At 25.7% G+C, this 27,499-nt stretch overlaps 3 non-coding genes across 3 annotated transcripts; all 3 read left to right on the plus strand.

The window, feature by feature from the left end:
* Window positions 1-4,684: 4,684 nt before the first annotated feature.
* Window positions 4,685-4,757, plus strand: Trnav-cac (transfer RNA valine (anticodon CAC)). The gene has a single exon. It is a non-coding gene; the product is annotated as a tRNA-Val (tRNA).
* A 979-nt stretch (window positions 4,758-5,736) lies between these two features.
* Trnar-ccu (transfer RNA arginine (anticodon CCU)) lies at window positions 5,737-5,809 on the plus strand. Its single transcript has one exon. It is a non-coding gene; the product is annotated as a tRNA-Arg (tRNA).
* Window positions 5,810-12,084: 6,275 nt separating this feature from the next.
* On the plus strand, window positions 12,085-12,157 carry Trnar-ucu (transfer RNA arginine (anticodon UCU)). The gene has a single exon. It is a non-coding gene; the product is annotated as a tRNA-Arg (tRNA).
* Window positions 12,158-27,499: the final 15,342 nt, after the last annotated feature.

The raw sequence follows: 27,499 nt of genomic DNA on the forward strand, positions 1-27,499 counted from the left end.
TTTATAAATACCTCTCAAAGTACATCATATTTGTATTAAAATTAGTATTAATATTATTTAGGTTGAATGTGTTCTACACATTCATCCTGTAAGTAATAAACATAATTTTAAGTTTATTATGTGGATTTGCATAAAGTTAACCAGACTTATTTTTCATTATTACGTCATAAAAGTGGTCAGATATAAAATGGTTCGTAAAAGTTTGAGTTTGGTTGCCATATGATTTTAAATTTTACGCATTGAAAATTGAATTTGTAAAGTGAAATTTCAGTACTTATCACTACTTTTTTAAAATGAATTGAATAAGTTTTTAATCTGTAAAAACAGTTACTAATAAAAGCTCTATTCTTCAAAAATGCCACAACTTTAAAGCTGTTAATTTACTTTTTCACTTTTCATTACTTGTTGGTGTATAAAATTATTAATATAATTATTTTAAATTATTTTGATACAATTTTTTTATTTAGTTGAACATTTAATTTTTAGCAAAATTTAAATAAAATTAATAAAAAAACTGATAATTAAAAAAAAAAGTTTTTTGACTTTTTAAACTAAACTGTGTTATACACAACGTATTAAATAATTTATTTTTTATTGAAATGTTTTTTTTACTTAGCTAATATAATATTTGAACTTAGTACAAGCATTAATATTATAAAAATGTAACTTGTTTTTAGTCATTTCATGTTTTATATTTGCATGAATTGTTACGAAAATACAAATTACAAAATACTTTTATTTGTTTTGGCGGTAAAAAAGTAGCAGAAAGTATACGAAAGCTAATTTGATAAACGTGTTTAACTGCAAAAAAGAAAGTTAAGTTTTTGTTTTGTATCTTACTATTTAAGTTAATACGCTAAATAATTTTTTTTTGAATGAAATTCCATTAATAAATAATTTTAGGTTAGTTATCATACAATTTTCCTCAAGTTAAAAATTTCAGACAAAGCTCATTTAACTAATTTAGACTAACTAACCAAATGATTTTAGAAAAAGAAATTAAACTAAATCTTCTAGTTTATAGTAAATTAAGTGAGCTAGGTGAGGTCTTTTGAGACCTGAAAATATAAAGACATTGTTCCACTACTTATATGTTTTTCATAGCTAACACTCTTAATTGTAAGGTCTGGTTCGAAGTAAAACAGACTTATTTCTGTTGTTGCGTCATAATAGCGTTCAAATGCAAGAAACAGAAGTTATTTTGCTCGTTTTATAGTTACATAAATTCTATGTTAAATTTCATAGTTCTAGTTAATGTCGAAACTAGCAGAGAGTTTTATGAGACTTATGTAAATTACTTCGAAATTTTAACGGAATTGAAAATGTTTTAATAAACAAAAGATCTCTTTCTGAGTGTTTTAAGGATTGGGACAGTTTTTACAAAGTTTTTTAACCCAATTTTACAAATTTATTACAAGCTGTCTCATTTTTCTCTAAAAAAAGAAAAACCTACATATTGTTCATCCTACAGTTTTACATTAAAATATATTTTTCGGTAAACTTATATATTGAATTGCTACAATATTTTAAAATATGATACATTATCAACAATTTCAATTTGTTTTTCCAACCTTTAAACTACTTAAAATTTAACTAAAATTAAATGAACTTATGTATAAACATGTATTTATTTGGTATTTAATTTAGTATTTAGTTAATACATAAGGAAAGTTTTTTGTTTAATTTTTTTTTTTTTAACAACATAGAATCAAATTAGTTTTTAATCAATTATGACAACTTATTTATTGTTTTAAAATCTTAATATTTAGTCTTAATATTAAAAGAAAAAATTAAGTTTAAACTATCTGTAGCTTAATGAGTTACAACAATATATTAAATAATTAAGAGTTGTATAAAGATTGCTAGTTTTTTAAACGTTATTACTAGAAGTAAACAATTATTAAGTATTTTAAAAGTTAAAATATTTCACTAAAACTTCATAAATCATTACAATGCAGACTGTATGTATATCATAATATATAATATAAAGTTTTAAAGCCATTTAAGGCTCAAAATATGACATGTTCAATGAACGTTCAGCTCAAATCAAATAAACATAGTTTTCACTATGTAGAATCGCATAAAGTCAACCAGACTCGATTTTCACTATTACGTCATAAAAGCCGTCAGATGTAAAATGACTCGTAAAAGCTTGAGTATAGTTGCCATATGGTGTCAAATTTTACGCATTGAAAATTTAATTTTATGTGAAAGATTTGATTACTTATTACTACACTTTAAAAATGAATTAAATAAGTTTTTTAATAGTTACTAAAAAAGCTCTCTTCATTAAAAACACCACAACTTAATAACTGTTAATTTTTTCAATTTACACTACTTGTTGGTTTTTGACTTATGATTAATAGTATTATAAATCATTTTAAATGTTTTATTTAGTAGAAAATTATTTGAAATTTAATATTTGAGCAAAATTAAAAAATCAACAAAATAGTATAGCTTACATGATGTGGAATTAAAAAACCGATAAGTTATATACAAGTTGTTTAATTATTTAAACTAAACTGTGATAATTATTACATCTTATTAGACACACTTAATTCAAGAATTTGATTTAAGTTTTTTGAAAAATACTTTAGAATATATTTCCTACCATAGGTAAAATTTTATTTTAGTTTATCAAAAGGAAAAATAAATGAAGTTGATTTTTTTACTCAATACATGTTTTTGTTTATGTAAGCTGCTATTACAATACAAACTACTAAATTATTTAATAATAAAAAAAAAGTAAAAAAAAAGCTTAACATGAAAGCTGAATTTCTACAGCAAAAGATAAAGTAATTTTTTTAATTTTATATTATCTACTTGAGTATTTACGCCAAATCAAATGTATTCACTGATGGACGTTAAATAAAAAAATTTAAAAGTATATCTATTTGTTAACTTTATTGTATATTTTTTTACAGCCAGTAGCCATCCTAACAACTTTCTGAATCTACGAGTTAAAAAAAAATATTAAACGCTTAAATGTTTTCAAAAAACAACTTTTTGAGTTAGTTATCACACAAAGTCACTTAAATTAAAATGTTTTCATTTAGATTGATTAATCTAATAATTTTAAGAAATAAATAAATGAAAACTGATGTTTGAAATTATGATTTTGATTTAAGGTCTTTTCAGACCTAAAACTAAGTACAACCTTGATTTACTACTTAGATAATTTTTTATGTTTACTCTAAATTGGACGCCCTGGGCTGAAAGTAAACAGACTTTATTCTGTTTTTACGTCATACTAACCTCTCGTTCAAAATTGACCTTTTGTGCAAAATCGTCTGCACAAATTTTGTTCCCTCGAGCAAATTTGGCTTTGTGCAATTTTGTTTCAGTGCAATTTTATCTTTGTGCAATTTAGATCCGTTCCCGTAGAAAAAGTAAAATTACGAATTTGAGTTTTTATTAAAATATTTTCAATTTTTTTTTTGTGTTAAGGTCTTTACAGACCTATAAATATTTTCAATCTATGGTGGATTGTTCTGGCAAATAGTTTACATTTACTCGTGCTTCTAAAGTATAAATTAAATGAAAACCGACATATTTCTGTTGTTACGTCATAATACCGTTCAGATGTGCTGTAACTGAAAAATCGATTTTATTTATAGTTGCGTATGTATGTTGTAACTTTTTGCAATCTATAGAAATTTTGTTGAATTTAAATTAAATATTCAACTGTTAATTTTATACTGGTTTATTTTTACAAACGTATTAAATTTAAGTCTTATGTGCAGTAAATATTTAAGTAGTTACATATTTCAACAGCCTAATTACAAAATTATTTATTTATTTAAATTTTTTTTTTTTTTAATATTTTAATAACCTCTTATACTGTTAGAAAATTTTAAATTATTACTAGATTAAAAATTTAATTTTTGAATTTTAGTAGTTTAGTTTTGTTTTGCATGTTTTAATTGTATATTTAGCTGAAAATTATAATGCGTTAAATAAAGTAATTAGAATATTTTGTCATTAAAGTTTAAGTCATTACAACTTTTTTTTTTAATTCTAAATGATTTTTTTTACAGTTTTTGTTTAAACTTTTAGGTATTGTATGTTTTTTTTTGCTTCAATAATAAAATCTTATTATAAACAATTAATTAAAAGTTTATATTATTTTATAAATTAATTTAAGTATTGAGTTTAAATTGTATGATTTTATAAAAGTTGATTAAGCTTTGAGCTTATTAACCTTATAAACTCTAAATTTATAAATAAATTCAAATGAACTTTTATGGAACAATTGATAAAAAGTTTAAATACATGAAACTTAAAAATAATTTTGTGTAAATGAAAACTATTTAGCAAGACAAAAAATAACTTTACTATCATGTTAGAAAAACTACAAATTCCTTGAAATATTTATATTTCAACAACCACAATAAAGCGGTGATTTATCGCTTGTCTGAAAAAAAACCACTTATAGATTAATTAACATAACTCAAAGTATATCATCATTAAATTTTTCACTAAAGCTAGTAAACTGTAATGGTCTTTTTAGACCTACAAAATTTCACAATGCAACAAAACTAAAACTGACGATGAAGCTTGTTAAAAAATAGTTGCTGCAGCTGTTTCTAAAGTCTAAAACGAAATGATAAATTTTCTGTATTATTACGTCACAAACACTCATAAACGCACGTTTATAAATGCAATCACGATCATGTAGACAACTGTTTCAGTAGTGTAGTGGTTATCACGTTCGCCTCACACGCGAAAGGTCCTCGGTTCGAACCCGGGCTGAAACACTTTTTATGAAATGTATATGTTATTCCGATCAATACTTTTATTTTTTTTAACTAATGCACAATTTGTTGTTGTAAAATAGAATTATAATGCTGTTTTTCAACCTTTATGAACGTTTTTTAGTATTTAACTAAGTAATTATATTTTAGATAATGTTTAAAAATAAGTTGCTACATTAAAAACCATCAGCTTATATTTCAGGAACAACTGTTTTTTATATATAAAGTTAAACTTAATCTTTCAATTTTAAACCAGATGTTTTATTTTTTTAGCACATTTTAAAACTTTTTAATTAGCCTTTCTTGCAATTTTAACATTTACTAATGAATTATATTACCAAGTAATTTTTAATTACAATAAAACAGTTTTAAGTTTTTCAATTTCGTGAATTTTTGTTAATTTTATTAAATATACACTTGAATAATTAAAGCAGTTTTTTATTCGAAATATCTTAAAAATAGAAAAAAAAGTTAAAATTTCAATATACAATTAAAAAGCTAAAACAGCTTTAAAAAATATCAGTAAATCAATCTAGTAACAGTTTAAATGTTTAACAGTTAAAAAAACATTATATTTCAATTTTTTTTTTATTGAAGAGAATTAGTAAATAGATTAAGTCAACCTTGTAAAGTCTAACAGCATAGAAATAAGTTTATTTTAATAAATAATTTTTTATCACATTTAACTTTCTACACCGAATATGAGCCTATATAAACTTGTTTTTTTTTAACAATTTAAAATATTTATCCACAAATTTAACATTTTACTTATTACGTCATAAGTTATCAATGACTGTTCTAAAATCTTAAAAAGTGGTAAAACAGCTTACAACAAAAATAATTCTAATAATATGTTTCGAATTTAGTTAAAACATCTGATATTATTGGAATATCTTCACTCAAGCACTAACTATTTTCTCGCATTAAACTTCTACACCGCATTTAAGCCTTTATAAACGCGAAAAACACTTCTCTTATAAGCGACTGCGTGGCCTAATGGATAAGGCGTCTGACTCCTAATCAGAAGATTCCGGGTTCGAGTCCCGGCGTGGTCTGTTTTTATTATTGATTATTAGATCAATAACACATTTTTTGTTTTACATGGTGATTAGATTTGGTATTAAATATTTTTTGGTTGTTTTATCAAAATTTAAAAAAAAATATTTTGGTTGAAATTAACCAAAAAAAAACTAATAACAAATTTAAGCACGGGTGTGAAGTTAGCATGATAATAACTGATCAAAAAGTTAATAAAATTAAACCATACCGGTACTCGATTCCGGAATCTTCTAATTGGGAGTCGGCTGCCTTATCCATTAGGCCACGCAGTCACTTTTACGGAGAATGTTTATTACGTTTATAAAGGCTTAAATGCGGTGTAGAAGTTTAATGCGAGAAAGTGTTTATAACTTGAGGTTTGAGTGAAGATATTTCAATAATATCAGATGTTTTACTTTAATCTAAAGCTTTTTATAAGAAAATTTCTGCTGAAAGTTTTTCATCACTTTTCAAGATACTTTACGTTTTAGATTTGATAAAATAAAAGCATTTCAGTTTAAAATTGAATCCAGTTTTAATAAATTAATAGTTTGTGTTTTTAAAGTTTACATAGTTTTTAAATTATAATTACATCAAAACTTCTAATACCTAACATATTTGATTCCAGTTAAATGTTAAAAAAGCATTAAACCAGGGTTTCCCAAACTCATTTACTAAATCGCCCCCTTTTCAGTAAGTTGAAAAAAAATCGCCCCCCCCTGATTTCACAAAGTAGTTTTTCTTTTGAGTACAAACTTTTGAGCTAAAAAAAGTTGTGTTCGAAATGTAATTTAGTCTGGTACTTCTTATGCACGCACTTTTGTGTTCAAAGTAGTTTACAGGGCTTGAGATAATAATTTACAGTTATTTTCTTAGAAGCCCAGTAAAGTGTATTAAAATACTTAATTATTTAAAAGCCTTGTGTTATCTGTAATCATATCCTGTTTAAAAATGAACTGTTTTGAAACTAATGAAACTTTTAGGTCAGTGGTGGACAATTTTTGTAGTCAGCAATTCATATTTACTAAAAAAATCTTTTCTAGTTTCAACTCGTTAAAAATATGTAATAGCGGGCTGCATGATTTTAAAAAAATAACAAATAAGAAAATTAAAAAACTCGAGCAAAATTGTAATAAACTCATGTACTATTATTGTGATCTAGGAAATAATATTGTGAACTGGAAACGAAATAAAAGCGCATTTCAAAATATTAAGTATCAAAAAACTAAATTTTATTTATTATGCACAAGTAGTTTTCAATTTACTTAGCGGGTCGAAATTCGACTGGACCTGCGACTGGATCTGAGCCTTACGTTACCTAACTGAAATCTTAACTGAAACCTGACATTATAATAATATCTCATACAACAAATTTCGGACATTTAGAAGTTAATACTAAGTTACTTATTTAAGCCGCACAAAATACTTAAATTATTTTATAAATAGGCATATTCTAAAATAACTATACCAGAGATTAAAAAAACTAAAAAATGAACAGTTTATTATACACATAATAAAAAAAAGTTAAAAGTTAATTTCTGATCTAGTTTGAGGAAGTTTGACCAACTGGTTGATTTTCTCACATGAAAAGTGGTTTCATCAACAGCTTTAGTTAATGCAGTAAATTTATTAATTTCAATACTAAGATATATTGTAAGCAAGTTAGTTGTAATATTAAAAATTTTGTTTTAAACTTTTTAAACTGTTTGTATCGTAGTAGAATACCGTGAAATAGTACTTGACTTGGAATAATCTTTAGGGAACTAAACCTTAATTCTAACAATTCTTTTTCTTTATTTAATTAAAAAAAAAATCCAATGTTCTACACATGATTCTGTGAACAGAAAGTAATCAATTAAAAAAAAATTAACTTGGTTAAAATTTTGTTTTGTAACTGTAGAAGTCTTTTTGATGGCTTATTAAATTTTGTTTAAAAAGTTTTTTTTTCTAGCTATTAGCCTATAATAATTTAAAAGAGGAAAATAGTGAAAAACTAAAAGCTAGTGTTGAAGTATTAAAATAAACTAAGTATGTTCTAATTGCTAATATAATTGAATTAAGAAAAAACAAAAAACAGTTGTATTAACAGTCTAAAACTCCTTATATAATAATAACCGTTTTAACAATAATAAATCAAGTTAGAAATTAAAATTGAGTTTAAGAAACTTTTAAATGAAAGAGTAGAAGTCATTTAAAATAGAGATCTCAAATTTATACTCTTTTAAAACCAAAAACATCATTTTACAATTTAAAACTTTAATGGTTATCAAAATTTTACAATCAGATAATAGTTATATAGTTATATAAGTAATAACAAAAACCTGTCAAATAAAGGTCTTTCAAACAAATATATTAATCACTATGCTATAAAAACTTTTAGTGTAATGTAAAACGACGAATATGAACTACAAAATTAACCAGGTCAAAATAAAACTATTAACAACTTTAAAACATAAATCATTAAATAAACATAGTAGACTTCCGCTTAAGTTCGCACTTTGAATAAAATTAAAAAGTGCAAACTAAAAAAATTATTACCACAGTTTTTTTTACAAAATGACAAATTTCAATATGTTATATGCAATAATGTAATGAATACACATGAAATCCACTAAAACAAACTTTCATCAAAATAAAACAAATCTATATAACCTAACGAATACTATATATATTTTGTTTTATTAATATTTGGTTAGTAATAGACTTTATTTTAGTTATATATAAGAAAATATAAATTTGCTCTTTTTGTTTGAGTTAAAAGTGCGAACTCAAGAGAAAGTCCACCGTAATTAAGATTTATTAGGCATTATGCAAACCTGTTGAAGAATAAATAGCTTATTAAAGTTGTTATTATAAAACGACTAATTAAGTACAATACAAACCAGGTTAAATAAGAAATTTTCAAAAGATCAAATCAAATTAAAAAACTTTCATAAAATAATGTCTGCTACTGAAGTCTAATATAATGTGAATGATGAGGTTCATGACTGCTTGCAAGTTTTTCTAATCTGATTCTTAATCAGTAAAATAGAGCCTTAAGTCACCTCCTTTATAAATATCTAGATTAGATCTTTTGCTCAAGATGTTGATAACTGAACTGAAAGCTTTCTCAACAACATAGCTAGAAGGAAAAGCTGTAAACAACAATTTAAATTCCTCTTAAATGATTGGATACTTTTGCCTTAGTTTTTGTTGAGTTTAAAAGCTTTCATATCGTTCTTTGGAAGAATTTACTTTAAGTTTAAGGTCAGTTTGTAAGTCTGAGAAGGTTTCCTGTATGTCGTTTATTTCAAAAGTATCTGCCTCGAAGGGATCCATATTTTAATCTATATGATAGCTTTTTTGTGTCAAATCTAAATTTTACTACTTAATATGTTAAAATCGTTAAAAATTCCGGATTTTTTCCAGTATTTTTTTGCCGAACTTGTTAAGTTCAAGGTTTTTCCAGGTTTCTAGGTAAATTGGCAACCCTGTATAGTTTTATTTCTTAGTCTAACTTGGTGACTTTTAAAAAAACAACTGGAAATATCATGAGGTGATAGTTAATAAAAAATAACATATATTTTTACAAACCATTTATGATCCCAAATAACATATATGTCAGGTTATAAAATAGTGAGAAGGATTTCAATCATCTATGATATATGTAATTGTTAAACAAGGAAATATATGAATGAAAATACAGTATTTATTTGAAAGTAAGAGTCATAAGGACTTGATTTTTTTCTATTTTTTACATTAATGAAATAAACTTTTTTGTTTAAGTTTTACCTCAGGGTCAAATAATTAATAGCAAGCTAAAATTAGTAAAACAGCAAGAAAAAAAGTAAAAATCTCATAACAGCCCAAAATTTTAAAATCGCCCCCTTTTCGCCCCCTTACTAATTATCGCCCCCCAAATTACTAAAATCGCCCCCAGGGGGGCGATATCGCCCACTTTGGGAAACCGTGCATTAAACATTTATCTTTAATTAAATTAAATTTTCTTAAATAAGTTTCTTCGAACAGTATATATTTTTTTTCAGTTACAAATTTTGTGCACAAATTTAAACTAAGTAAATTAAATCTTCAAAAATGTTTTAGGCATGTATATTATTTTCCAGGTAAATGTGGACAGAACATTGAGTTTTGATTTTTAATTAAAAATATTCTACGCAGGTAGTTTTACTTATGTTCAATATTGTGTTTATATTTCATCATGTAATACTAGTCTTAAATTTTAATTAAATAAATGTCGAAATGTTGTGTTATGTTTCAGGCAAATGCAAAATGAGAAATTTTTATTTAAAAAAAAACATTATACTCAGATAGTTTTACTATTGTGTTTAATTTTGTGTTTTTATTTCATCATGTAATACAAATCTTAAATTTTAATTAAATATTAATGTTGAAATGTTGTATTATATTTCATCATGTAATACTAATCTTAAATTTTAATTAAATAAATGTTGAAATTTTGTATTATATTTCAGGTAAATGGGGATGAATTTAAGTATTATTAATTTTATAAAAAAGTTATTAATTTTGTGTACAAATTTAAACTAAGTAAATTAAATCTTTAAAACTGTTTTAGGTATTTTATATTTTTCCAAATGAGTGTGGACAAAATATTGAGAAATTTTTATTTAAAATAAAACCCAATGTCTTGTCCCCATTTACCTGGAAAATAATATAAAATGCCTTAAACGTTTTTAAAGACTTAATTTACTTAGCTTAAATTTGTACACAAAATTAGTAACTGAAAAAAATATATACTGTTTAAAGAAACTTATTTAAAAATTACTTATTTAAAAACATTAAACTCAGATAGTTTATATTTTGTATTTATATTTTGTCATGTGTAACAAAGCTGAATGTTGAATATTCCAGGTAAATGCGGACAAAGCGTTGGATTTCGTTGATCAATGTCGGGTGAACACATTGCCCATGTTTCAATGTTACTTCAGAGGAGTGAGAAAAAAAATTTTCCATTCGAGCAGTCCACCCGTGCTCGACCACCAATTGAAAGATTTCCTCAAAAACCATTTGAACAAGTCAACCGTTCCCACCCACGCCGGTATTTTTGTAGATAGTGAAAATATTCCTTTAAGGCTCGGTTTGAAGTAGTTTTGGAAAATAATCCTTTAAGGCTTGGTTTGAAGTGGTTTTGGAAAATATTCCTTTAAGGCTTGGTTTGAAGTAGTTTTGGAAAATATTCCTTTAAGGCTTGGTTTGAAGTAGTTTTGGAAAATATTCCTTTATGGCTTGGTTTGAAGTAGTTTTGGAAAATATTCCTTTAAGGCTTGGTTTGTCAAAAAACTGATAATGTAACATTACAAGAGTTTAGCTTTAAATTAATTCTGTTAGTTAAACTTCTGTTTAAATGTTTATAGTTAAATACTTCTCAATCTACCAATAAAAAGTGCCATTAAAAACCAATAAATCATATGAATTTGCCTGTTGACCAAGTTAACAAAACATTGGGTTTTAGTTTTTAATTAAAAAATATTCACCTCAGATAATTTTACTTATATTTCATCATGGAATACTGATCTTAAATTTTAATTAAATATGAATGTTTAAATATTGTATATTTCCTGGTAAACGCGGACAAAGCGTTGGATTTCGTCGATCAATGTCGGGTGAACACTTTGCCCATGTTCCAATGTTACTTCAGAGGAGTGAGAAAAAGAATTTTCCAGTCGAGCAGTCCACCCGTGCTCGACCACCAACTGAAAGATTTCCTCAAAAACCATTTGAACAAATCCACCGTTCCCACCCACGCCGGTATTTTTGTTGATAGTTTCGGAAAGTATTCCTTTAAGGCTTGGTTTGTCAAACTGCGGACCGCGGGCCACATTAAAATATTTATTCAACTAGTTTAACATACTAATATTTTCGAAAAAACAAAAATAAAATTTTAGTGCTATATTTAAAGAATATGCTATCGCCTAATTTTTTTTGTCCAAAAAAAATGTCTATAAATATGTTTTTTAAAGCGCATAAAAAAACGTTCCTTTTTGACCTGTGGACCCCTGCCTTAAGACTTGGTTTGTCAAAAAACTGATAATATAACTTTACAAAAAATTAGCTTTAAATTGATTCTATTAGTTAAACTTCTGTCCAAATGTTTACAGTATGTACTTCTCAATCTACCAATAAAAAAGTGCCATTAAAAACTAATAAATCATACGAATTTGCCTGTTGACCAAGTGAACAAAACATTGGTTTCAAAGCGCTTACGCTGTAAAGGTCTTTTGCATTATTACGTCACAAAGGCTTTATAATCTCGCTTAACAGCTTGCAGTCAGTCGTCTCCGTGGCGCAATGGATAGCGCGCTGGACTTCTAATCCAGAGGTTCCGGGTTCGAGTCCCGGCGGAGATGCGTTTTTGTTGTAATAGATAATAATGTTATAAAAAAAATTACTGACATATTTTGCAGATAAAAATGATAAACTGTTGTGAAAAGAGATTAGATAAAATTTAAATAACTTACAACATATTTTACTTTTCATATAAAAGCTTTAAACTTTGTCATAGACTTTTTCATGACACTTGATTTTTTTTTAAACAGGTTGTAATTGTTTTTAACAGTTAAAATAGTTTTAAATGTGTTCTCACTCATATTTTTGTAAAATTACATTCTTTAACAGGTTTCACTTCGCATTTGGCCCCCCAACACACGAAATCTGTTTTTATTTCTGAGGCGAAAAAAAAGATGATGGAGCAAATATACGGGAGAGAAAGTCAAATTACAATGAACAAACATTTGCACAGAGAAAAATATTATGAAGATAATAAATAATTAAATTTAAATAATATGAATAAACATTTGCATAGAGAAAAATATTTTGAAGAAAATGAATAATTAAACATTTGCAAAGAGAAAAATATTATGAAGAAAATAAATAATTAATTTAAAATAATATGAACAAAGATTTGCATAGAGAGAAATGTTATGAGCAAAGTAATAAATTAAATAACTATTTCTAATAAAGTAATTTTTAAATTATGAACATCAGATTTAGTTTAATGAAATCAAAATACCTTTTTGGTACATTTGTTTAGTGTCATTCAAAAAACTTAAGAGAATGAGAATGAAAATTTAAATTAATTGAAGAAATTTAAAACTATTAACTTTTTGCAATAACAGTTTTATTAAAACCGTGTTTTCATCAAAGAAAATATTAACTTTTTCAACTTTTATTTAAAACTTTAAAAATTGATTGTTGCTTCTTATGTTCGTAACAGCTTTTAAATAAACTTTACGTGTAACTTTTTTTTCTCAATTAGTTTTGTATAACATATTGTTAAGTTTCATATAATACAATTTTAGTTTGTAACGAAACTAACAGAAAACTGTATTTAATAAAATATTTCAAAGATTTGAAAACCTGGACAATTTACAAATCAAAATTAAGACAACTAGATTTAAATATGTAGTCGATATAAGTATAATTTTGTTTAATAAATTAGTTGGAAATTATTGAAAAAATATAGACTTTTAACGTTATTCTTATCTTATTAATAATTTTTTGAACGATAAAAAAACACTCAAAATAATTGGTACTAGGACCTGGTGCACGAAGAACCTTTTGGTTATTGAGTCGCACACCACGGATACCTTTTAACGTCTTGTCCAGGACATTATACCTTATTAAAGATGCTGTATCAGCCACAATGATTTTTAAATAATCGATATGTGCACCTAAATTTAATTAATCATAGTACAAATCTGTTATATTTTTAGATTTAATTAATATTAGGTACAAAGAACCCAACATCTAGAGGAGAATTGGTATAGTTTATACTTTCAAGACTTAACTGGTAAACTAAGTTTCGGTCAAAGACCTCGTCAGTACTTATATAAAATTTAGATGTTATTAAAAGTAAATTGTAAATTAGCTTATCATTTTAAAAAACTTAGCTTTAAAAACTGATTTAAAGCAACAAGTGATGAAAAATATTCCAAACTTATATTAAATTGCAATTTCATAACACTTTTGTGTTAATTTTTTTTTGTACGTAACTTTAATTACATTGAAACTTCTGGAGTCTGTTATTAAGAAAATATATATTACAAATGTATAACTTGTAAAAAAATAATGTATCAGTAATACTGATTCAGTATGTTCAAACATTTGCTTAAAATTTTTTTTTAATATGCTAAACACATTGAAACTGTAGTAAAAAATCGAAAAGTAGTTATTTTTTGTCTCGTTAGTATAAATAGTTTAAAACTAAAGTTTTGGTAAAAATGTTAAATAAACCTGTATAATGTTGTTAATAGAATAATGAACTAACTTTTTGAGCTGTTTTTATTATTAGTAAGGCAGTTGAATTAAAAGCTTATGGGTTATTAATTTTTTTTTCGATAATGTGTATTAATTGTACCACAAAAATAAACTGTTTTAAACATTAACTCGATGAAAAGTAACAGTCAGTTTGAAGTTTAACAAAAGTTATTTAATTTTTACGGGTTAAATAAAAATGCAAGTTTTACAAATAATAAGTTTTAATATACTCAATAAAATAAAATCGCTAACTAAATACGCTATTATTTATATTTATTATTGTAAATGTGTTTTCACGTATAGGATGTATTAAAGTATTTGTTTAAACTAAATGTATTTATGTAAACTTTTAATTACCAACTATGTAACTTTGTATGTAAGATTAACTTATAAAACAACAACGAAACAATTGGAAACAAATTAGCTTAAAAATGTAGAAATGTTCTAATTTAATGAAAGTTTTTTCCTAAATAGTATTATGACTTACTTTTGAAAACTTTCTATTATTAAGGAAAAATATAATCAACTAGCTAACTTATATAAATCTAATTTAATACTTTTTTGAAAATATAAGTTTTTTAATAAGTTCCTTTTGATTAATAAAGATTATGATTATAGTAATAAAAAATCAAAACTTACATTCACTGTTTTATGTTTTACTTAACGCTGTTAAATGTTTTTTTGTTAAAATAAATAAATTTTAATAGTTTTTATTAATATTCAAAATTTAAATATTTACTTAATTTATTTTCTTGAAGTTTATTTTCTAAAAGTTTTTCTATGATTTAAAAAACTCAGACTAAGCAAAATTGAAACGCTTTTCTTTAAAAACAAAACTTGTAAATTTTTTCAAAAGTGTTTCTTACCTACATTTTAATTTTTTCACAATGCTTAATATTTTTTGAATAAAACTTTTTTATTACTTAAGTTTTAATAATTTTAAAATTAGCACAGGTTAGTTTGTAGATTTTTAAGCGCCTGTAAAAGTTTAAGTGCTTAAATTATTCTTTAACTGATATAAACATTTTTTACTATAAAAACACAAAAGCTATTGATATTTTAAATTTAAATTAATTTTAATTAATTCATACGTGCATGAAACTTAATCGAAACTCAAGGTCGCTATCTATTTAAGCTCAAATATTTTTGTACACTGAATATAAAATGTTTGTTAAATATGAGCCTCGTATTATTATTGTTTACTTAAAATATGAAGTTTACCTTTAAAAGTTTTAGGAACATGACTTTCTTGAAAACCTGCTTCAATTGCAGACTTTTTATTTTGTGCAAACTTGCTATTAACTTGGCAAACATTTATTCAAGTATTGAAAGCAGCAAGATATTTCAGCAAATATTCTTGAACTGCTTTTATTGTAGACGTTGTTTTTTGTGCGAATTTGCAAGTCACTACTGCAAACATTTAAAAAATATAAAAGCAACAAGATATTTCGTTAATATTTATTCGAGCATAAAAGCAACAATAAATTTAAAAAAACGTTCTTGAAACTCTGCTTTTATTGCAGACTTTTTGCTACTTTTTGTGCAAATTTTCAACAAATACTTATTTAAGTATAAAAAGCAGCAAGATATTGCAGCAAATATTCTTGAACTGCTTTTATTGCAGACGTTGTTTTTTGTGCGAATTTGCAAGTCACTACTGCAAATATTCATAAAATATAAAAGCAACAAGATATTTCGAAATATTTATTCGAGCATAAAAGCAACAATAAATTTAAAAAAACGTTCTTGAAACTCTGCTTTTATTGCAGACTTTTTGCTACTTTTCGTGCAAACTTTCAACAAATACTTATTTAAGTATAAAAGCAGCAAGATACTTCGCAAATTTTCTTAAGAATCATTAAAATCAAACATGTGCAAGTTTGCAAGTCGCTTTCAAATACTGAGCTTTAAAAACTGACTTAATGCAATAGGTGATGGTTAATATTCAAAACTATATAAGATGCTATTTCATAACACTTTTTTGTTGAAAAAAGTATTTTGAATATTTATTTCAATTACATTAAAACTTCTGAAGTATTTAGTTTAGAAAGTATATATATAAATATAATTGTAAACTTACTATAACTATTTTATGTTTTAGCTGCACGCTATTAAATATTTCTTTGTTAAAATAAACAACTTTTATATAGTTTTTGTTGATATTTAAAATTGTGTTATTTAGTTAACTTATTTCTTTGACGTATATAAAGGATTTGATAAAATTTTATTTAACATAATTTAAAGGCTTTCTTTAAAAAACAAAACTTGTTAAATTTTTTACAAGTGTTTCTTACATACATTCTTAACTTTTTCGAAATGCTAAATACCTTTTAAGTAAAATTTGTATTTTTATATTTTTTAAAATTTAATACAAGTAAATTTGTTGATTATATAACTCTTGTAAAAGTTAATTGTTTAAATTATTCTTTATCTGATATAAATATTTTTTACTAAAAAAACACAAAAGCTGTTGATATTTTAAATTGTAATTAATTTTTATTAGTTTATACGTGCATAAAATTTAATCGCAACTCAAGGTCGCTTTCTATTTAAGCTCAAATATTTTTGTACACTTAATATAAAATGTTTGTTAAATATGAGCCTCGTATTATTATTGTTTACTTAAAAGATGAAGTTAACCTTTGAAAGTTTCAGGAACATGACTTTCTTGAAAATCTGCTTCAATTGCAGACTTTTTGTTTTTGTGCAAACTTGCTATTCACTTCGCAGACATTTATAAAATATAAAAGCAGCATGATATTTCGAAATATTTATTTGAGAGTTAAATCAACAATAAATTTCAGAAAATATTCTTGAACTAATTTTATTGCAGATTTTTAGTACAAATTTGGAAATCGCTAGAGTAAATATTTACTCAAGCTTAAAAGCAACGATAGATTTCAAAAAACATTCTTGAAACTCTGCTTTTATTGCAGACTTTTTGCTATTTTTTCGCGCAAAGTCGCTACTCGCTTAAGCAAACAATTGTTCCAGTATAAAAGCAGCAAGAAATTTCAGCAAGCAATCATCAGAGAGCGTTTTAGAAGCAAGCACTCATCAGATTTTGACGAAATGAATATTTTTCTGGCCACGTTGCTTTTTCTGGTTGCAATTTCCAGTGCTGACAATTGCCAGCATTGGAGCGTTTGCAACCAGAACTCTGACCCCGTCGGCCCCGCGATCCCCGTAAAAAGGGGGAAAATGGGGCCGAAGGGCGAGAAAGGGGCCCGACTTGTCGAGCAGAACGAGGAGTTTGGAGGAAAGCGCGGGAAAGTTGAGGAGTTTGGAGGAAAGCGCGGGAAAGTTGAGGAGTTTGGATGAAAGCGCGGGAAAATGAGGAGTTTGGATGAAAGCGCGGGAAAATGAGGAGTTTGGAGGAAAGCGCGGGAAAGTTGAGGAGTTTGGAGGAAAGCGCGGGAAAGTTGAGAAGTTTGGAGGAAAGCGCGGGAAAGTTGAGGAGTTTGGAGGAAAGCGCGGGAAAATGAGGAGTTTGGAGGAAAGCGCGGGAATGAGGAGAGGTAAAAATTCGGTGCTGAAGGCGGAAGTGTCGACACTCAACGAAACTTTGTCGGCTCAGCGCGACAAAATTTATTTGCTCGAACTGGAGAAAGGTGATTTGTTGAAATTAAATTCAGTTGAGGTTAAAACTTTTTTAGCAAAGTAATGAAAAATAATAAATTTTGTACTGGAAGTTTTAAGTTATTATAATTTAAACTGTGTTTCAAGGTTAAATTTTGGTTAATTAGTAAAAAAAAAGCATGCTTTTCAGTACTTAAAATATGGTTTGACTCTGCTGAAAAGGAGAAATTCTAAAGTATAATTTATCGTAGCTAACACTTAAAACTTACTACGATAAATTGTTTTACTATTTCCTATAAATTAGATACTTTCAGGTGAAATGATTGAACTAATTACGAACCAAAGTAAAAAGTTGCAAAAATTGGAAGAAACAATTTTTAAACAGGAAGAAAACTTAAATTATTTCAATAACGCTACTTTAGGTGATTTGTTTAATTATAACTCGTTGATATGAAATAGCTATTCACAAAAAAAGATTTTTTTATTGAACAGAACTAATAACACAAATGTTATAAAACAAGTTGAATTTTCACTAAAATTTAGAACAAATAAAAATAATTTATCTATTTTTAGCTCATGCAGCAATTCAAGCAGAAAAGTTGAAGCGGCTGGTAGAAACTGTCGAAAACCAAACAGAAAACATTGAAGCTTTGCTAAAATTTCAAGCTAGCTCAGGTTTGATAAAGTTTAACTGTACAGCGGATGCTCAGGCTGAATTACAATATTTCAACTATTTTATATATATTCAATATTGCACTCTGCCCCACATTGGCCACCTGAGGGCGCGCCACAAAAATAAATTCGCCCACCAAGCTACAGTGGAGCTCGCTTGTGCCGGAAATCGTGTTCACTCGGGCGTGACGACGAGAAAATGCCAGTTTGGAGCTTGGTCCCCCGATTTCACGTCACACCCGTTCGCATGCAAAAGTTGTTTGATTTTATTTATATTATTTTATTTAGTTTTTTCTATGTTTCTTCACGCACAGTTTTTCTTTCTCAAACGCAACTTTATAGTTTCCTCTTTAATGAAAATTAAAGATGAAAAAAACATTCACCATAATTTATATCAACCCTCCACTACTTATTAAAAGTGTGTACTTTTTCGCTAAAATGACGAAATGCCCGCTTCAAATAACTCTTCTCTATTACTTGTATAATTTTTTATCGCATTCATTTATGTTTTGTTCAGTTGATATGAAAGACAGCAAGTCAATCGAGAAGCTGAGTCAGGAAGTATAAATCTGATTTAGTGTTATTTGTATTTAAACACAAAAATTATTGCTTACTCTTCACTGTCGGCTTAATAGTGACGTAACAAAAAACTTCAAGTGAATTTTCTTCATCTTGTTATTACCCTTTACTACTTAAATAATTAAAAACTATTCACTTTTTCGCTAAAGAGCCCGCTTTTAAAAACTGTGCTCTACATTCTACAATTTGTTTGAAAGAATCTGTTTACTATAAGTATCTGTTAAAACCAAAATATTTACACCTGCATTTTTTTCAGTGAGCGGCAGAGACTGCAAATCAATCAAGGAATCATATCCGAGTGCAGAGTCAGGAAGATACGTTTTAGATGATGGGATCGAAGTCGTTTGTGAGATGTCTGTTGGTGGGGGTGGATGGACTGTGAGTTTATAAACAATTATTAAATAAAAAACATTTGTATATTTAAAAGACAACACACTAAGGTAATGTTTATTGTACAAAAAAAGAACCATCAAACGTTTTATTGTTATATAACTTTACTAATTTTTAAATAAAGTCTAAGTTTGAAACAGGTTTTAACAGGTGCATTTAAGTTTTAAGCATATAATATTTTAATTTAGTTATCAAAACTAAGAAAACAAAAAAATGTTACTGCTAGATAAGAGCGTTTGTTTACTATAAAAAAGACTAACAAATTAACTATTAAATTGACTAAAAAAGTTTTTGTTTAGAATAAAGATACTATACTTATTATAAAAAAAACTGTTTGTAGTTACATGTTTAACTCAAAAAAATTTCACAATCACTTTAGAAGCAGTCAGTCGAAGCAAAACAAGAAGTTTATGTTTTTGTTTGTTTAAAGCTTTTCTCTATTTGCGCTATTTACCAAACAAAATTTATGTTTGCTTTTCGCGATAAGTTAAAAATCATTCAAGTATTGTAATACTTAGTTTTAATACTTTTAGTAGAAAAGCTTAACTAAATACTATTTATCATATATGACTTGTGTAGGGATTCATCTAAGTAAATGAACTTTTTAAGGAACACTATGAAAATAATATACATTCTAAATGGTAACTAAAACTGATAAAATTTTTGATTTTTATCTGACCACATTTTACTTTCAGATGTTCCAGAGAAGGTATGACGGATCTGTAAATTTTACTCAAAACTGGGAAAAGTATTCTGACGGTTTCGGATCATTAGATACTGAGTTTTGGCTAGGTAAAACTTTTAGGGTTTTAAGAATAACGTAATATAGTACAGTGTATAAAAAAATATTTATGCTTCATTACAATACATTTTGGCTAGGTTAAATATTTTCACTGTCCTGAGAAACATTTATAAAACAGTAGACTTGTACCAATATATGATTAAGTAACATTAATAAAATAAAAACTTAAACTCAAATTAACTAATTTTTTAATTAACTTATTAAAAAAAGTTTATCTAGAGATAATATCAAATTCAATATTTAAATAACAACTTTACTTACTTACTCAGGACTTGAAAATGTGCATCAGTTAACTGAAGTTGGACAACACGACTTACGAATGATTATGGTTGGACAAAACGGGAATGAAAAATATGCCCAGTATAGGTATTACTTTTTTGAAAAGTTTCTAAAATATTTTATACTATTTAAAATAACTTGATAGAACTTTTTTTAAATAAGTTCTATATATATATCTATTCTCATATGATTTTTTTTTGATTTGATTAATACTAGTAACTCCTAGAACTTGTTTGAAAAAACTTAAATCAATATTTAATCTTTCAGATTACCTATTACTGAAGTTAAACTTTAAGTAGATAGCAATTAAAATTATTTTTTTTATATCAAAAGAAAACTTTTTAGAAACTTCAAAATATCTGATTCCTCTGAACACTATAGGCTAACTTTTGAAGAAGGTTCTTATTCTGGAGATGCAGGTATACCTTGAAGAATATTTCATTTATAAATAATAACTTTCACAAGAGCTATTTCGTTTAAAAACATTAATGTTGATTACTAAGTTATTAACTTTAAATATTGTGACAGATTACTAAAGTATAAATTACACTTTATTTTAGAAAGTAAGTGTTATCGTAAAATTTTAATATGTTTTAAAATGTATAGCTACTCGCTCAAAGTGTTATACTGAAGATAAAAGACAAAATAATTTTAAACACTTTTAATTATATTTAATTATAAACTTTTGAAAACAAAGTGATCAAACCTAAATTTCATCAATTTTACGTAAAAAATATTTTAACAAAAAATACTTGACTTAACTTTGATAGTTTATACTTTAAAGTTAAACTTTTACAATCGAGTTGTCGTGTTATTATAAAATTAATTTAAACCTCATTCCAAAGATCAGCTTTTTGTATGTACAAATATTATAACAGTTGTTAAAACAGAATTTTAGGCAAATAAGTTATTGAAAAAACTAAAATTATTTTTATATTGTAAAACGCTATAAGCTGGTTAAAGCCGTATAAAAAAGTAAACAATAAAATTCAATATAGGAGATGCACTGTCATATCACAATAACATGCCCTTCTCCACTTTTGAAGCTGATCACGATCCAGATTCTCTAAATTGTGTTACTGCGTGGGGTAGTGGGGGCGGTAATTGGAATCGAGGATGTTTTTTGCAGAACTTGAACGGTAAACATTCTGTTATGTTTTGGCAGGGTTTTGACAACAGTAATAGTAAGCACCCACTAAAATCATCAACAATGATGTTTAGACGCACTTTTTAAAATTTTTAATCTTTGTTTTTCAGTTTTTAGTTTTCTGATAAAAACTAAATACATATTTTAATTGTTTTTCTTACTACAACTTGCAATTAAGTCTTTTTTATTAAATGTATTTCGTTAAGGTAGTTGCACATGGAACATTTTTAAACGCAACTTATTTATTGCTTATTGCGTAAATATTGGGTTTAATGTTATTTTAACTATCAATCAAAATATAACTAATTTAAAATATATCAAGTAAGCATGTTTATATCGTTATCTTTTAATCGAATTTGGTTTAATCAGTTTATATTGTTATTTTATGATAATAAAGTAATCGAAAACGTGTTGCTGTACTTTTTAGAAATTTAAAAGTTTCCAATAGAAATAGTTATTTTTGGTAACAAGTTATTTTTAAATTTGAATAAATTTTCAGTTAAGTTAATTTGATATCAAAAAATAGCATATTTAAGAAAATAATTATGAAATCACCCTTTTTGCTTTTATAAAAAAAACATTAGTTTTAAGAATTTTTAAAACGTAATTTTTATTTTTAACAATGTTTCATAGCTGTAAACTCATGCTGAAATTTACTAGTAAATTTAGATTTTCTTAGTTTTATTTTTTTAATGAAGTAAAAAAACCTTAATAACGACCGAAACTGAAAATCGAATATGGCCAATATTCCACAAAATAGTAAGTTTGTTCAAAAACCACAAACACTGGTTATAAAAATAAACTTACTGAAGGATAGTAAAAATAGAATTAAAAGATATAATTTTTTGATATATGCTAGGTGAACAGCCAAAATGTCCCACTTTTTCTATAACAACGTCAATTCTGAGGATTATCGAAAATATTCAAGTTAATCTTCTTAAAAATTTTCAGTTAGTTTTATATAATGTAAGAAAATTTTTAGCATTTAATTCACTTGTGTTGTTTTGAGTACAACTATCGTAGGACTATTGTTGATATTTTGTTTTTTATTTACTTTAACAAAAATATTTAAAACAAGGCAAGCCCGATCAAAACAATGACAAAAAAAGAACTTAATAAAAATACAAGTAGTTGAATGACTTAAAATTGCGAGCAGACGCGCGTAAAAACTACTTTTTATAAAGTAAGTTTAATTGTAAGAAATAAGTATATCAATTTAAGTACTAATCTAATTCGTAATTTAAAGTTTTTGGATAATATACAAACATAAGTGAAAGTTCTTAAGAAAGTTAACTAGACAAGATTTTATAACTCTCAGATTTGTTATACTAATAAACAAGTCTTTTTAAGTGGGAATGTATAGTTAAAATTTTAACTAGATAAAACAAAAGTATTCAAATTCACATAATTTTTGTTTAAATTCTATGATCTAAAAAGGACTATGCGACTCGTAAAAAAAATTGTAAAATTTTTTAAGCTTAAAGTAAAAACTTACCGACTATAAAATAGAAAAAGGCTAGTCAACAACTGTACAACGCTAGCGCTAAGCTTACAGCATATGGGACTGTAGTATGAGGGAAATATGCACGAGTACACTTTTGCACGAAGGGTTAACTATGCCGAAGGGACACTACTGCACGAAGACTTTTTTGCACGGAGGGTAAAAAAAAATTATCGACCGAGGGTAAGGGTTAGGGGTAACAGTGATAGTATAAATAAAATCTAAAATTTTCAAAAACAGTATTAAAAAAATATAAACTGGAAAAAAATAACTAAATAAACTAATAAAATAATAATACAAAGTTACTGAACGAGGGTAAGAGTTAAAGAAAACAAATAACCTGCTAAAAATCATCAATAAAAAAAAAACAATTAGATTTATTTTTGTGGCAGTTTGACACTATTTCTCATCAAATACATCCAGAAGAAATTAAACACAAAATTATAAATAGTGTTTCAGTAAAAATAAAACTATTAAAACTTAAAAAATAAGCATTGAGAGTAATAAAAAATGAATGTAAAATAATATTAAAATTAAACTAAATACTATGAAACGAAATGGTAAATCTAAGTGAATAGCCACACTTAATAATCAGATTATTTTTGTTTGCGCATTACTTTTTTTACTATAAAAATAGCTTCTAACTTGACAAAGTGAAAAACATTACTGCAACTATTAATATTTTTTAAATCTATAGATTTTATATTTCTTAGCACAATCTTTATTGTTGTTCGCATACCGGTCAATGTCCTTTTATCTTAGTTTTGAATTGCCTCGAATCTTGTTCGATATAGGTTTTTAAGGCTATTAAGTTAAAATATTGTACAACTTTTGTTAAGGTCTGGTATCGGATCTTTCAATTGCATCTTTAACACTAATTTCGAAACGAATATAATTCTCGGATTTACTTGATTGTACGTTGCCTTTGTTAAAAATTACTTTGATCTGAAGCACAAATAATATATTTCCGATAAATGGTTTTTTCAAAACTGCAGGGAACTTTTCTAGTCCGTATATCTTAAGTTTAAGAATGAAAAAAGAAATTAATACTTTATCGAATTAAAAACATGAGTATTAAAGAATATTGGTATTTAGTATTTACATATCAAAAATATGTTTTTTATTTACTAAAAGTAAAATATATAAATTTACAAAAATATTTAAGATAATTTAAAAAATATAGTACAAAATAACTTTAAGCTAAAAGTGTTGTTTTTTTTACATAACTACATAAAAATTTTCCATCAGTAAACAAGTGTACTAAAAATAATGAGTTTTCGTTTTTCAATAACTTTTTTTGTTCTTAAAGTGTCATGGTTGAGTAGCCCTATAAATATATTGATTTTAAAAAGTCAACACTACGGACAATTATTGTAAACTATAACAGTTTAAAGATTCTAAAAGCTATTGAAATAAGAGTTTAAAAAAAAAAACATTGTATGACATATAAGTTGAAGTTACTATTAACCTATAGTAACCTTTTTAATGGTCATTGAAAAGTACTATTGTGAGCACAATTATACATTTGTTGTTTTTATTTCTGCAGACATTGCAGTTTAGTTTGAAACATCAGCTGCTGCAACATACCATATGACTAAACTCCTTATAAGGGATACAAATTACTTCGAAAATATTGTTATTTTCTTTATATTTTTTACTTATAATGCGTTTGCATTTTACTTTATCTAAATTAAATATTTTTAAGTTATTGTCTAAAATAATTAGTTTTCAAATGAAGCAGTTTTTAACATTTCTGAAAATATTTTTTTAAATTCAAAAAAAATTGCTTGATATATTAATGAATTCTGCATATGTTTTTTTTTATAGTTCACTTTTACTTTTAAAGTCTATTTAATATACTTTTAAGAATTTGGGTTTTCCGAATTTGAATTGTCATTTTACCTGTGAAACTATCTTTTAATTAATGCTTAGTATGCATAGTTAAAAGCAAAACTAGATTTTTTTTTTAGAATTAGGAAATTTTAAAACTTAATTTATTAATATAATCTTAGAAAATATTAAATTTCAAAACTATTTTTAAAATAAATGAACTTTTTTGTTAAATATAGAATCTTATGTTTATCTATAAAACAAGTTATGTATTTTAAAAAGATTTAAAATAAAAGTTATAGGTTTTTTAAAGCCTTTAAAACATTATTCTAAAGTAATTTTTATGAATTTTTTCAATCCTTTCAGTTACTAGGTTTGTAACAACTATGAGTAATTACTTTCCTAAAATAGCTTCTTATAAAATGTTGTCAATACTTTACCAAATTTAATAGAATATTTCAAGAAATATTAAAGAATAAATAAAATTAAATCTAACTTGACTATAATTTTAATATTTATAAGATTTATACAAGTTTTTAGCTACTTTTTTATTTATTTCATCCTTTTGAAAAAAAGTATAAGATTAATAAAAAGTAGAAAATTAGCTAAAATAACTTGTTTTTAAACCTGCAGAGGATATGAGTGACTCGGCTAGTGTTTTTGAAATACCATCAATCAAAGATGAACTGACTGAAATGATTAAAAAGTGCTATGATACGAAACATTTTTATATCGAAACATTTCACAAGTATTTGACGATAATACAGCTATTGAAGGGCGCAACGTGCTTCGAAAGTACTGCTGAAATAATGGATCTTTACACAACGTGCTTTGAAAGTACTGCTGAAATGATGGATCTTTACACAATGTGCTTCGAAAGTACTGCTGAAATAATGGATCTTTACACAACGTGCTTTGAAAGTACTGCTGAAATGATGGATCTTTACACAATGTGCTTCGAAAGTACTGCTGAAATAATGGATCTTTACACAACGTGCTTTGAAAGTACTGCTGAAATGATGGATCTTTACACAATGTGCTTCGAAAGTACTGCTGAAATGATGGATCTTTACACAACGTGCTTTGAAAGTACTGCTGAAATGATGGATCTTTACACAGAAAATTACAAGGAGTTTAAACAGTTTTGCTGGGAATCAAAAAAGTACATATTAACTGATAGTGTTTATGTTAGGCTCGTCGATATTGATACCGAGCGCGTAAAAGAACTGGCAATTTTTTTCTGAAATTTGACAGTTTGTTTGAACAGTTCTCGAACGAAGATTTCAATTTTGTAAGGCAGTTTGTAAAGGAAAAAAGTGAAAGAGATATTTTCAATCTGCCATCGCACCTACGTACAATATAACGCTTCTGAGTTATATTCACGAGTTGAAATTTTCACAAAAAAATTGAATAATAACGAAATTAGTTAAAATAAAATTCAGCTCAAAGGAGAACAGCTTATATCTCGGTTTACTACCTTGGGGGTAGGGGAGTACCTTTTGACTCTTCAGTCTACATTAATTACAATTTGAGAGAGAGAAGATGATTTGATAATGAAATATGGGGTGTTTCACCTTCTCAGTACACAAGAAAAATACGAATTGAAGAACGGAGAAAACAACTTTGTCCTGTTTGCTATGAAGTCATTTTGGTCAAACTTAGATGCAGCCATAACAAGCTGTTTTTAAATTCTCTATTTTGATGCTATTAATTTTGGATTTTGTTTTCTTAAATGTTTGTTTCTTAAATACACTAATGTAATTATTTGCTATCAAAATACGATAATTTTTTTAACCTGATTTTAGTAGTTTTTAGCACTACAAATTTGATATCTATTCTCTTGTAAATATGCTACAACTTTTTACGAACTTATATTTTGAAATAAACTTATGTAATTTTACATAATTTTGTATAATTTATGACTCAAGATACTAAGAATTAAGAAACTAACAAAAATATATTTTAGTAAAATTGAATAAAATCGAAAACAAGTTGTACAAGTGTTTAAAATACAGAAAACCTAGTGAACAAATATGGCTAAAATAATATAAATATTTTTCTAAAATTTTTAGTAAAATATTATAAAGATGCAAACGAGTTTTATACTAATATAAAATTAAAAACTATTAATTTTTAGCTTTAAAATGTTTGAAAATTGTGGTCTTTTTTAGGTATGTAGCAATAGCAACATCAAAAATAATTAAGTTCTAAACATTTAATTAGAAAGCTTAAACATTTTATCATAATTAATTTAAAGTTTCACTGTAAAAGTATACCGAGTGTTTGTAAATATAAAAATATTTATTTAAAATAAATTTAGTTTGTTTTTGAACTTTAATACAAGCTAAAATTTTGTAAACTACTTAAGTTTTAAAATTTCTTAACATGCTAATTAAATTCGTCCTAAATTAAAAAACTATCGAAGTTGTGATATAAAACCTATAAACAAAAAATTGAGTTAAACGACTTAAGTTTCTATTAGGAAGAAAAAGTTATTAAGTATTTTGTTTTTATAATGTCATTATTTTTAACTTAGTAATATATTTATATTTTTAAGTTAACAAGTTCATAATAAAGTAGAAAATTTAAGCATATACACACACACGTTTTTGTAATTTAAATAAAAATGTTTTCATATATACTAGATTGCGTAG

Source organism: Thalia democratica, chromosome 3 (genome assembly GCF_965202585.1).
Source record: "Thalia democratica chromosome 3, ktThaDemo2.hap1.1, whole genome shotgun sequence".
Lineage (NCBI taxonomy): Eukaryota > Metazoa > Chordata > Thaliacea > Salpida > Salpidae > Thalia > Thalia democratica.